The sequence below is a fragment of the Triturus cristatus genome, chromosome 6 (genome assembly GCF_964204655.1).
Source record: "Triturus cristatus chromosome 6, aTriCri1.1, whole genome shotgun sequence".
Lineage (NCBI taxonomy): Eukaryota > Metazoa > Chordata > Amphibia > Caudata > Salamandridae > Triturus > Triturus cristatus.
Window position 1 is genome coordinate 1,736,292,551 of NC_140589.1, and position 14,530 is coordinate 1,736,307,080.

The window sequence follows — 14,530 nt, forward strand, 5'->3', positions numbered from 1 at the left end:
ATATTAATCATGATTTAGGAATGTAGGCTTAAGAGACATTTCTTAATAAAAGACCAGTCGAATATTTTGAGCATACTGAAATGCTGTTGGCTATGACAAGACTTGTCTTAGAGAACAATGTTTTTCTCTTTCACAACAAGTGGTATAGACAGTTACGGGTTCCAGATTCGCTCTGTCGTTTGTCAATCTCTTTATGGGTTAGTTTGAGGCAGAGCAGATCTGGGGCCCTATGGGCAAACACTGGATCAACAACATTTATTATTGGGGCAGGTTCATTGATGACTGCTTAATGTTATGGACTGGTACAGTAGCAGAATTGGAAGATTTTTTTCATGTACCTGAACAATAATGATTATAATTTAAAGTTTACCACCCACTATGATTTACAACATATTGGTTTTCTTGATGTTGAATTTTATATTAATGGGGACAAGATCTGCAGCAAGATTGATTGGAAAACAACTAGTTGCAATGCACTACTACATGCTGATAGGTGCCACCCGAAATGTCAAATCAATTCCATCCCGTACGGGGAGATGGTTCGAGCTGGTAGAAACTGTTCGGAACAAAATGAATTTGTAGATACAGTTACAGATCTGAAGAAAATATTTATAGCTAGAGGCTACAATCATGATATAGTAGACAAAGCTGTAAGTAAGGTGCAAAAACTAAAGAGAACGAAAACATTGCATTCAAGACCTAAAATTAATACTTCTCTTGAAAAGACTAAAATCAGATTGGTTACTAATTACAGTACAGAGAGTAATAAATTATACAAGGCACTAAATAGACACTGGTATATATTAAGAGCAGATAAAACCCTTCAACCATACATCACAGACAAGCCAAGCTTGACCTTTAGAAAGGGCTTGACACTTATTAGCCCCAGCTATCCTAGACCAGATACGAAAAGTACATGGTTGAGTGAGCATTTAAAGGGCTTTCATAAATGTGGACGATGTAGCACATGTAGATGGGCTATGGTTAAGATTACTAAGTTTAATTATAATGATACTGGTGACCATACAATAAGAATGTTCATTAATTGTGAGACCAGGTTTGTTGTTTGTCATCAGATGTACTTGTAAGAAAATGTATATTGGTAGCACATTTAGACGGTTACGAGAAAGAATGACTGAGCATTTTAGGACGCTGAAGAATGGTGATGCTAGATATCCAATTGTATCGCATACAATTCAAATGAGATTCAGCGACATGAACACAGACTCCAGTTTCATGGAATTGACCATGTCAAAATTGACCCACGTGGTGGTAACAGGGAATTACTTCTGAGACGCAGGGAAGCCCTTTGGATTATGAAATTGAAGGCTGTCGAACTTGGTTTGAATGTTGATAGTGAACTGCTATATTTCTTGGGCAGATGAACCATTCATATAATATTCCATGAGATAGCAATATATCAACATGAGCACTGTATATAATATGGTTTATGTAACTACATAGGATTAATTGTGCATACATTATGGCTCATGTAAATACATATGATTAATTGTAACTATTCAGCATGACTATCAAGAGTTAGAAATTACATTTAGTATATTTGGATAATGTATGTTACCGATGTAGAATTAGGCTGTTTTTGTGTAGATATATATCTAAAGAATGAAGAAGGTCATTACCATTGTGGATACAGGGGTAAAGTGTGTGTGCGTGTGTGTGTCATGAAAATTATACGAGCACTACTAACGAGATATATAGATGTACTGACTGTTACATATTGTTGTTTGTATACCATCTTTTCTCTATGTACCCTTCTGTGTGTTAGATAATGAGTAACAACTATACTCTATATCTCTCTAATCACTCTAGATTCACCATTTTTCTCGTATGCACACATCTATTCCTATCGTTCTGATATATTTGACTATTCAGGTACTCCTTATGATGGCTGATTTGAGTTTTGTACATCATCGCAAAGTCAGTTGACTAGCGTAGAGATACTTAGACGGAATTTACATATGAATATATTATACTTTAGCGTTGATATAATGGCAATGGCTGTCAGCTCTTGCACCTGACACGTTTGCCGCATACTAGTATGTTATTTGTGGCCAGTTACAAGATACAGATCGAATAGCATTGAGATACTTTGATTTATTTTCCGTTTCATCAATCCTCAAGATGACAGAGTTTTACCCCTTATATGGGGGATATTTATGTTGATATCCCGTTTGTACCTAGTGCGTACCCCGCTCATTGAAGATAAAAATGTATAATTTTAGCGTATTAGAACTTCATATAAGCAAATAGCTTTAACTTGTACAATATATTGTAAGTCTTGCTCCTGAATGCCAGTAAAATATAATATTATTGATGGTTATTAATAGCCTTTCTATTTAGATACATGTAATACTTTACTCTTTTAAGATGGCAGAGTTAGTTTTGGTATCCGTCAGGTGACCGGGACCCTTGTGTAATGTGACACGGGCTAATAGAATTTATCTCGCTTTCAAAATGGCGCTGACGGTGTACGCCAACATTTCGGAGTCTCGTACTGGGTACCCCGTTGATTGTGGTAAGGAGCTATTTGGAGAGGAGGGCTGTGCGTTAGGAGTTTTGTAAATTCATTTTGTATGAGTTATGAAGGAATAACTCGATACTGGGTAACCCGCTTTTGCTTTACCGACCGTGTTATGTATATTAAGAGGGGTTGGACCAAGGAGCTACACGATACTGGGCAATCAGTGTTTATATACTCTGAGTCAATTTACCGATTGTAGTTAGGATATAACTGTACAGGCAGTCGCCTGACTACAATATGAGATGGACCTGTGGTTATTTACAAACTGCATGTTAAGTTTTGAATTACTCTTATTAGACTACCCCTTACGCTTAGACCCTCTTTTATGTACTTTAGGTCATGAACGCGTGACTTGGTGACTATGTAAAAATAAAATATATCTCATCATATACAAGCAATTGTGGTTGACCGACCATAAGATGGTCCCTTATGTTACAGTTGAATTTCTCGAGTTCTTTCAGAAATGTATTTTTAGTTTGTAGCAAGAATAGGCATCTTATTTCTTTTATCTGTTTTTTTATTTCAGTCCAGTAACGCGTGGAACTAGGGTTACTTAGCCATATATAATCATCATATATTCAATTGCAAAGATTTACATAGCAAGTGTGAAGGTATAAAATATATATTTTCTTTTTAACCTTACAACCTTTTATTTATCTAGTACGGTTTTCCTATATACTTTTGGTTAATATGAGCTATAATTATACTTATGCCTTTAGGTACTGATGAACCAGTAACTTGTATGGAGAATCGCCTGTGTGGAGTTCTTATATTACCCCTAAGGTGAAGTGAATTAGAATAACTCTAGATAACCTCTAGGTGTTTTCCTTGCTTTTACTTCAGCTTTGGGTTCCAGGTCACTTAGTTGACAAATTCTTATTAAATTTTGGGTATTACGGTATCTTTTTCATCTATTAATTCTATTTCTTCACGTGGTAATTGAATTTGTGAGTTCTGATTACCGGTGGTGGCTTTACTCTGTTTGTAAAGTCATTAATAATTTCATTTATTTATGTTGTTACTCTCTTTTGGGTTTGCAGCCCTGAAGAAGTCAATAGTGCGTATTTGCACACGACGAAACACGTGTTGGCTGTTTTTGCGCAAAGAATTGTACTACAAGGCTTATTTTGAGAGTAATTGTACATCGATTTGATGTGGAGACGCCACCTGAAAAACTTGAAATAAAACACATGGACTCGCCAAAATAACGTGTGAAGACTCTAAATTGAACTAGTACGGTTTTGATTGAACTACTTTAGTGTGCTCAGGGAGAATATCTAATTTGGTTCTTTCCTCTATGAATGAGGATATATGAGGTGGAAGTGGTTACCGACCTCATTCCCCCTTTGTAGCACCAATATAGATTGTACGTCTATATTACTACAGCCTGATACGTCTGTTTAGCGCCCGTCTCTTTATTTCGATACCTGGTTACCAATGAGTTTTTTGACAATTGCAGTGATCAACTGTGGCACCCAAATTCAGCAGTTTGGCGTTATCTCATGAAAGCATAGTGTTGCAACCACATAACCAACATGATGACCAAAAATATATCATATTGGATAAGCATTTCAGGTGTCTATATCTCTCGAAATCCAAGTGCCCCATATCCTCTGATGTTTGTTCGTGCACACTCTCCACTTACAAATCCTATCTGTGCATTACTGCAATAAATCATGCCTTGGGACCCAGTTGTCAAGGATGGCGGCTCAGTGGGTCTCCAATATCTGGTAATGTCTCGTTTGGCCACAAGAAAGCCGATGTCCACCAATGTTCTTTCACTGGGTGAGTCCGCCCAGCCCTCCATAATCCCCAAACGTACCACCTTAGGGCCCATGAAATTGGGTAAGTTTATTAAATTGGCTAGGACATCATGTACTCTCCTCCAGAAAAGATAGTGTCAGGACATGTTCCGATCAAATGGTAGAATGCTCCTTTGGAATCACTGCAGCATGTATATTTCGAGCTAGGGTTTCCCTTTTCCTCATAGCCTATCAGGACTATAGTATGTCTGGTGGAAATAATTGAACAGTATCACCCATAGGTTGGAGGGGATAGTGAGTGACAGAGCCACAATCTTGCCCTTCCGCCACTTGTCATCTTCCAATCCCCCCGCATCGCTTTCCCAAGCTGTCCCCACACCTTGGAGCGGGTCCGGGATATTAATTAGGAGAGCCCTGTAAAGTCTCGATATTCTTTTACTGCCCAGTGAGCCAAAAGTACCAGTTCCGCCTCCAGCGAGTTCTAGTTAGGCACCTCCTCTAGGTCACCTTTTGTATGTAGTGTGAGACGAAGCTGAAAATATCTAAAACAAAATGTGACTTTTGTAACTGAAGGGAAGTGTTCAAAGGACAGCATGTGATCATAATCCCAAATATTTCCCAATCTGGAGATCTCAATCGAGTTCCACCCATGGAAACCCTCTAGCTCTGACAAACAGTTTCATTCAGCCTGGTGCCAGCCCAGAGAGGCATCTGCACATCGAGTCTATCAAACCATTTAATGTAGGACCGGCCTGGTCGCCAGCATAGAAGCGGTATCTTTGTGACCTGTGGAAGTGAAAGAGGGTGTCGCGCCTACTTTTTCACGGGTGATCAACTCTCATCATAGTCATGTTGGTTACCGAAAAGTCAATCTCCAATTGGAACCATATGTGCTGCCCAATAGTAAAGATGAAGGCCTGGGGCACAAAGGCCACCTTAGTACATTCGGAGGGGGCATTTAATGTGAGATACCTTAGGGAGTTTGCCTTCCCAGAGAAATCTTGAGACCAATGCCTAGATATCTTGAAAGAAGACATGTGGGAGGACATAAAGCTAGTTCTGTAAAATATAGAGGAAGCAGTGTATGATTAGTTACTTTTGTGATACACTTATAGCACTAGGAAATTCTTCCAACTGTAATGAAACCTCTTGCTGGAAGGCTTCCCTGGCCACGTAAAAGGCTTGGTTTCTTGTTTAAACTGCAAATGGGTGGCCTGGCTAGTGACTGAGCCACCAGCTTACCTATCAATCAATAATACTGATTTAACTCTGCAATGCATGTGTTTTAATGCAAGGTGCCTATCTAAACGCGGTTAAGAGATTTGAGACATTATTTCAGAGGCTTAGCCGGACCTAGTGATTATTACAAAACCTGGCTTAAGGATCCAACTATACCTGAAATATCGCTGGCCATACCATTAGTCTGTAAGATTTTAAAGTGTTATAAATTTGGCTGTACTAGAGGAGGCATAACCATTATTTTTTATAAAGATACTTTTAGTTGCTCCACGTATCCTGGCTCTCCCCGAAAGTGTGACATCTTAGCTTTCCAGCTATTCCATAAAGAAAGAAACCTCCTTGGAGGTGCGCTCCTTTACAGACCAACAGGCTATCAACCCTAAATGAACATCAACCTCCTTGTACTGCTAGCCCCTCTAGGTAGTAAGCATGATTAATACCTAGTCATTGGGGATTTTATTTACACTTTGAGAACCCTGAAGACCCCTTTGCAGACAATTTGAGAAAGACATGAAAATGCTCCAACTCAAACAGTAGATCACTGGTCCCACTCATAGATCTGGCCATACTTTTCACTGCCTCTTTTCAAATATTGATGCCACAAACATTCTGGACATTGCCCCATTAACTTGGACCGACCATTCCATAGTCACTTTCACCCTCAATCTACTAGTAGATCAAAAAACACCTCCAGATTAGTCCGTAGCACTAAAAAAAACTGGAGTCATATTAATGCTGAAACTTTCTCCAAACCTTTTACTCCACCACCCAACGACCCAGTAAAATCTCTTGATGATTATGTTGAAAACCTTAATACAGCAATCTTAGATTCTTTAGATAGCTGCGCCCCTTCCGATAGTTCGTAAACTAGCTAGAGGCTCGCTCTCAGAAAAATTGTATTCTAATGATCTTAGACTGGCAAAAACGAAATGTAAAACTCTTGAACATGTCTGGAGGCGCTCCAAAAAACGCAATAGACCGCCTAATCTATAAAGAGGAATTGAAAAAATGTCACAAAACATTAAGGAGAGCCAAGAAGGATTACTTTTATTCGGAGAATAGAAGAGAATAGCAGATTTTTATCCAATCATTGGCAGAGGCACCATACCCAGATACTTTGAACCATGCTTTAATATTATCCCTAGCCAAGAAGCCAGGAATAGATATGCTTCTTGCTTGCCAACTACTGGCCTATATCTCTGCTTCCATTCATGTCCAAGATACTGAAAAAAATAGTGAATGGACAGTTAACTAACTTTTTAGAAAATAACATTCTGCTATACCCTTCACAAATGGGGCTTTGAGCCGAAAATAGTACTGAGTCTAACATTTTGGCCATACTGGACAATATCAGGTCAGTAGATTATCAGGACTAGGCCATTGGCCTAATCCTACTTGACCCGTCTGCAGCTTTTGACACCATCTCCCACAGTCGGCTGATTAGAAAGCTTCACAAAATCTTTACAGTGGTTTGGATCGTTCCTAAAGAACAGAATCCAAACAGTCCAGCTGAGCACTTTTAGATCCCGATCTCATCTATCCAAATGTGGAGTCCCTCAAGGCTCTTCTTTGAGTCCGACTCTTTTTAACATTTGTTTCCTTCCTAGCAAAGATCGTAAGGAAATGGCGCTTCAAGATTTGCTTGTACGTGGATGCCACTCTGCTGGCCATCTTAATGGGGGGGAAAACATGAGTAAACTCAAGACAAATTGGCCAGTTGTCTCTTAGTATTAGCAGATTGGATGACTGAACATTGTTTGAAACTCAATGCTGAGAAATCTGAGATCCTATTATTCGGTGGGGCTCACCAAATATGGGATTTACCCTGGTGCCCTTGATCACTAGGAGATGCACCGTTCCCCAAGAAATCAGCAAAAAACCTTGGAATCATCATTGATGACATGCTTTCAATGCAGGAGCAAGTCTTTGCCACTTGTGGCATATGCTTCAGTATTCTGAGCACTGAGACAGTTGTGCCTGTGGATACCGGTCAACTGGCATAAAATGATAGTCCAGGCCGTGATAACCAACAGATTGGACTATGGCAATGACCTGTATGTGGGTATGACGGATTATCGTTTCACCAGACTCCAAGTAACGCAAAACGCTGCTGCCAAGTTGATCTGCAATATGGACAGATAAAGTTCGGCATCAGCTTGCCTGGCAATGTTACATTGGCAGCCAGTAAGGAAAAGAGCCAGCTTGGAGCATTTTTGCCATACAGACAGGTCTCTTATATAATACTGGGCCTGAAATCCTTCAAGCTAAAGTGGAATTTTACAAACCAGCAAACGATTTGAGGTCCCGAAACCTGGTGCTCGCGAAGGTCAAACGGATAAAAAAAAGTGAGAACCGGTGGCAACTCTTTCTCATACCTGGCAGCGGCCCACTGGAACACTCTACCATTATACCTTTGCCTAGCTAATAACCCTTTGTGTTTTAGGAAAAACCCCTAAAAACTTGTTTTTTAAAGGTTAATTAATTCTTGGCAGCTGATTCTAATTCTCATTTACATTTCTCACAGTTGTAACTATAGACAGCTTTCCAGCATCGTGATGTCCCTTAAGGGATGATTTTTTGTGCTATATAAATACAGTAAGTAAATAAATAAATAGGATTATCTTCTTGTAGAGCACTACCCGTCCCATAAAATTTAATGGTAATGGGGCTCATAACTTGAAACCAGTAGGGGTGCGTTTTTAAATTGAAGCAATGTTCTCATCTCTGGCTAATTTTCGGTCCCGCATGATGCGCATGCCCAGATATAGAAGAAGGGATCGTCTGCCACTTAAAACTGAGCACTTGGGGAGAGCAGGGTGGCGTGTTTGTCAGTTGTACAAATGGTGTTTTCCTGTCACTCAGGATGCTTGGCTGTATATTTGCTACAACGGCATCAAGACGAGTAAGGAATCCTGTGGCCGCGGAAGGTATAAAAGCATATCGCCAGCAGACAGGGCCAGTCTGTCCTACTGGCCATTGGCTCAATTAAAAACTGTACATCTGTGCATCTCCTCTGATCCATTCTGCCAAAGGCGTGTATCGAGGTTTTAGGGTAATTCATATTTCCTTTATTATTATGGTCCTGCAGCCGCATGAATTTACTATTTCTTTCAATCATTTAAATATGGCACATTTTGGTGAAGACTTCTATGTCAGATACTTAGTGCTGTCATTTTATGTAGATCGTTTTTTGTTAGAAATGCTAAAGTTGAAAAGCTGCCAATAAGGATCATACTGTCTGATTATTTAACTACAAATTTCAAACTATACCTTGCGCCATGTTCTCTCTTTTGGCACTAGGACTGACAATAGCATATACTTTTTATGCATTAATTATTATTATTTTTTTTTATACTCTCTCTTCTGAAGCTCCGTGGAGAGGTGGTGTTGACTCCTGATTTTCCAATGACTGCTGGTGCATCCACCGAGGGCTGGGGTGCTGTGTGTTATATTTCGTGTACGCTGGATATTTTCATCACAAGGTAAATCATTTGTTTGAGCTAAAATGATTTCCCAAAAACACGACCAGGGTAGTTCTTTTGTTGTTGGTATTTGATGAGGTAGTTCGAGTAACTGACACAAAGAAGTATCATTAGAACACTTATTAGTTTAACACATCTCGTATGAGTACATGCTTCCGTCCTGCCCTCCAGGGTATACTAAGTGTTGCGATGATGTAAGATCATAGTTTCGCATGCTTTAAACTCTTGTTTTAGTTTACATTGTTGTACTTTGTATACTTTTAAGTGTGAAGTCTATGTTCGCTTACCTATTTGTTTTTGTTTGCAGTTTTTGCTTCTGATATGGCACCCGTGATCAGCGGTCCTTCGTGCCACTATTAACTTCTTTAGCACACTTAGGGCCCGATTAAGAGTCTGGCGGCCCAAAGACCGCCAGACTCGTGGTGGCCTGGCGGTGGCGGTCTTGTGACACCCTGGCACTGCTGACTCCACCAGGGAAACCTCCATTTCCAGGCGCGGTGGTCCTGAGGTATCTGTATGCTTGGCCGGACCGCCGCTGTCCTGCCAAGCGTATAACAACTTTCATCACCTCCACTGATTTCATGGAGGTCTTTCCTCCATGAAAACAGTGGCGGTGAGGAAAGAAAGGGGGCCCTGCAGGTCCCCATGGTGCCTCAAGCCTTGTGGATGTTCACAGGGCAGCACATGTGCCCCCCTGTGTGCATGCTCCGATGTTGCAGCATGGCATGGAATTTCAAGTTCCTTTGACATTCCCAATGCGGGGCCTATTTTATAGGCACTGCCGTGGTAATGGCAAAGAAAATGCCCGCCAATGACTAAAAAGCCATTATGGGATAGCCGGTCCTCACGTGGGTTTGGTGGTGTGGTAGACCACCAGACTTGTAATCGGGCCCTTTGAGAGTTATGGCCATACATGAGGGCTAACCTTGCTAGTCATATTAACTTTTCCCGTATTGCTATTTCGACCAGTAATATATTTCCACTCTCCAGTCTTGCATAGCCATATGTATAAGTCTCCTGATGTATGATGTCCACAGGGGTTCTGCTATGGTTTCTTCAAGGGAGTGTGACCTTTGCTTGAAGAAATGACCTGATTGAGACTGAGGTATGATTACACCTTGGCCTGTGTTACAAGCTGTTCTCTGTTTAACAGTCGTCGTGATACTTTGACCAATTCCCTTGGTTTCTGTTAATAGCACGATCTCACAGATGGAGGGCACAAGGTCTGTGGGATCACTTGGGTCTCCAAACAGGCTCCCAGCTGGCAGAGCAATTTGTAGACCACCTTATAGATCTAAAAACTACTCTGGTGGACCATCGTACCACTTCATGTATTATGTAAAGAGCAGCAGTCAGAGGGAGCTTACGGAGTCAAGTCCTGGCTGCTGAGATCAGTATGCAACATGTACGTCACTAGTTTGAATCTGGACATGGTCAATTTAGCCCTTCATCCTTCAGAGGGTGATATACACCCAAGCTGGGTAATAGTATTAGCTGGTCTTTACAGCGATATGAAATGTCAAGACTGGGATAACGAGTGATATGAAGATTTTTTTTAGAATAGTGCGTGAATGGTCGCAACTTTTCCCCTAAATTGATAGCTGGGGGGGTGCCTTCCTCCTCTAGGCAATTTCTGGTATTTGTGGGGCACGCTTTCCCGGCGAGGCACTTGTGATTCAAGGAATGTGGGAGCAGATGGAAGGTGAGCAAAGCAGGTGCACAGGGGCACTCCATGTTCCAATTAAAGTGAAAGCAGGTGCTAAAGAACCCTCTCCTTTCCCTGATTAATACATTTTAAACAAGCATTGGCAAAGTATGGCTTTTTATTTGGAGATGTGTTGTCAGCAGTTGATTGACTGCGTGTTTTTCCTCCCAGATGTGTTCTTAAAAAGAAAATCCTTAATGAAGTGGTACATAGTGTTTGTGTTGCCAAAAGGACCATCAGCTACAGCAGTATGGAATCTGAGAGTTGGGCTCTTTTAAGTCTTGAGAAAGGTTTTTCAAATATAATTCAGTAGCCAGTCTAGCAGAGAAGGGCATATTCTTTATATACATCTTAGGCCCTAAGTATATATGTGTGGGCATATATATGTTTGGGAAAGACTTTCTCTTCCCACGTACTAAAACTAAAGGCACAGACGCAGACATGCACACCTCTTTCTACTCTCTCCCTACTGTCTCTGTTTACTCTTTCTCCTTCTCTGACTCTCTCATATCACCCTTCACTGTTGAGCATTCCAGACACCAGCTCTGCATTCTGTACACCGGCACTGCATCCCAGGCTTCGGCTCTGCATCCCAGGCTTCGGCTCTGCATCCCAGGCTTCGGCTCTGCATCCCAGGCTTCGGCTCTGCATCCCAGGCTTCGGCTCTGCATCCCAGGCTTCGGCTCTGCATCCCAGGCTTCGGCTCTGCATCCCAGGCTTCGGCTCTGCATCCCAGGCTTCGGCTCTGCATCCCAGGCTTCGGCTCTGCATCCCAGGCTCCGGCTCTGCATCCCAGGCTCCGGCTCTGCATCCCAGGCTCTGGCTCTGCATTCCAGGCACCAGTGTTCTCCCTGATTGACTCCTCCTTTTTGAAACTTCCTCAAGACTTAACAAAATTGATGACAGGAGTTTGAAAGGACCGACATGGGGATGCTGAAAGGCTCCGGAGGAAGGATGAAGCCATTCCTGGGAGAAAAAGAGACGCTTCAAGCTTGAGGAAGGCCACCAGGCCAGGAAAATGTAGTTTGGGTCCACCTATTTTCAAATCCTTCGAATGGCCTCGGCATGCGCTGCTGGACAGGACAAGGCTAATGAGGAGGTCAGGTGGAGGATTGAAAGGCTTGCGGTGACTTATTGGAGTTTGTGGAGGATGCGTCACGAGCTGCTGCAAGGAGAAGTGACAGTGGGCAAAGGACATGTATTCACTGAACATTTTAAAGAACAGTGGAGGCAGTTATTGTGTCAGAGCTTGATAATGAGAATAGTAGAGACTGAGTAAAAGTAGCTGGAAAAACGTTGAGCAGTACATGCGGTGTAGGTCCTGAAGGAGAAGAAGAACTCCGGATATGATGATCCTGGAGGTGCAAGAAGATTTTTAGTGCATTTCAGAGCCCATACCCATGGTGACTGGCCAACTGGAGTTAAAGGTACTGCTGTCTGTTGAGGAAAATAGACCATTTTGTGGGCTCCTTAGATGTCTGCCAGTTCTCAACAGTGGTGAATGTGAATTTCTTTAAATATCTTCCAGTTTAGAACACAGCTTTACCTTCTCGAGAAGTCAGAGTATGAACGTAAACAGCAGACATTTTTCTGCGCTTTAATGAGAGTGAAGCATCCGCATTGTCGATAGATGCTTAGAGCTCCTGGTCATGTACACAACGACAGGGCAGTCACTGTTGAGGTCTGTGATGTGTCATCACCCATCGGTCTGTGCGAGTTTGTTTGTTCACTGTTACTTGGCAGTGATGACCAGGAAGCATGTCAGACCATTGCATCATTTGCAGCACCCGATAAATTCCTCGCCCTGGATCTTTTCAGTGCCTGCAAGAGGGCAAATATGGCTACTGTGAGGGAGAACGAGCAGGGGCAGGTTCACCTAAGTAAAAAAGCACTGCCTTAAGCGAGTCCATGTGATTTCAAGTTACTGAGACAACAGGACTCTCAATATTCCTAAGACTGGATGCTGGCTTGTGTGCCCAATAGTGGAAGTGTAGAACTGTTCCAGCAATTTAGAGAGGAGCTGTCCTAGAGACCATGATGCTGTTTGAAGAAAACATTCGAAAGGATGTTATTTATCAGTTTGGGACATACCTGTTCTGGGGTGCTTTATATTCTTGTTGTTCAGTTTATAAGCGAACGAAGAGTGCGTAACTTTAGGTGTAAAGTGTATATTTTGCTTTGGATTTTGAAGTTAATTCATGTATTTTGTAGTTACATGCATGGATTTGGTTAGGATACAGAGTTTTAGTGTAAAGGTTCCTAGTTCATGCATGTGATTCAGCATGTTTCTGATATGTGAGGCTACTTGAGAAGACCAATAGAGTTACTCCTACATGACGTGGTAGATTGTTAGGACGTGCAGGATCGCCTGGATGGTGTGGCACCTGTAGGGTAATTGAACATGCCTGCTGCATGCTGTGTTGCAGGTTCTGTTGTATGTGTTCATTTTCTGAGATCATGCTTGTGATTCGTACATGTTTCGGATCTGTGTGGCAGTTTGGGAAGTAAGTCTGGTACTTCCTGCAGGATGGGTGTACCTAAGGAGGTTATGCACGAGTCCTCACTAGTGTGATTGAGGCTTAACTGCTGATCTGGCAGGATTTTTATGAGTTCATTATGTTACATGTGATGTATTTATGGAGATCGCATACAATATATCTTACCTTTGTGCTTATGAAAATTGCATAAAAGTTCAGATTTGTTCTGTATGTATGGGTTTGTGTACAGGAGGTGATTTGTGTTGTCTTGTGTGTAAGGAGATTCCATATGAGTGCTTGTTTGTTTTACCTGTATAATTTAGTTGTGAATGGATGTGGATTCTAGGTGGTGGTTTATATGTGTGTTGCTGTAGTGGTGATAGGTTTGGTGCATGGGTTTGTTTAGCATGTAAAAAGGTTGTTTGGCATAATTATGATTGTGTAGATATGTGGTGCAATGGCCTCATGTCCTAGGAGGTTGCAAGGCTTGTGGCCTTTGAATCGTTGCACAGGGTTAGTCGCCTCATTTTCATTGTGTGCTGTCTTATTCCTGCTGTTGTCTCTTACCGTCAGTTGTCTTCTAGAATTCCATGACATCATTGTGATGACTGAGGTTAATAAGTGGATTTCCAGTTCTTCTCACCCTGCTTGTAGCTTGGTCACTGTCATTTGTTGCCTCATCATTTATGTTTGATTGGAAGTTTGGGGAGCTTTATGTCTTACAGAGTAGCAAGTGTGGCGTGCGCCTACATGCTTACCTAATTACTGTCACTTTGATTCTGTATTTTCCAGAAGACCACTCTCATTCTTGACTGTGTTCGTGGAGTTTCAGAATGTAGCTCAGTGTGAAGGAGGTATTGAAGATCTGCAGTCTCTAATAAAGTCTTAAGCCTTAGATTATGTATGTGAATTCAATTTTGGTGGTGATCTAGGCAGCAACTGGATAAGGAAAATGAAGACTGTAATAAAGATGGAGTTGGTCACCTCAGACATGCTTCTTGACATTCTACGTCATGAGTAACAAGCACCCTCATGCTACTTTTTCAGACTTGAAAATGTAGCTCTTACTACAGGCACAGCAGAGCGACCATGAAGTAAGTATTCCAATAACTATCTTTGAACAAGCATTGGCATAGCCAATAGGTCTCGCCTTTGGGATCTTATGAGTATTTATCCATACAACAGTTGATGTTGTTGCACCAAGGATATTGTGCTGCATAACTAAATACTTACAAGGTCCCAAAGGCGAGACCTATTGGCTATGCCAATGCTTGTTCTCTCTGGGTACGAAAAATAGTTCAAAACATATCGCTAAGCCCTCC

At 41.6% G+C, this 14,530-nt stretch overlaps 1 protein-coding gene across 2 annotated transcripts in view; it reads left to right on the forward strand.

Moving 5' to 3' along the window:
• Positions 1-14,530, forward strand: part of DISP1 (dispatched RND transporter family member 1) — a 586,767-nt gene that overhangs the window by 23,332 nt on the left and 548,905 nt on the right. For both annotated transcript variants that reach the window (XM_085612976.1, XM_085612977.1), the window contains exon 2: positions 8,914-9,026. The gene's annotated coding sequence lies outside the window, so the exon portion shown is untranslated. The remainder of the gene's footprint in view (positions 1-8,913; positions 9,027-14,530) is intronic.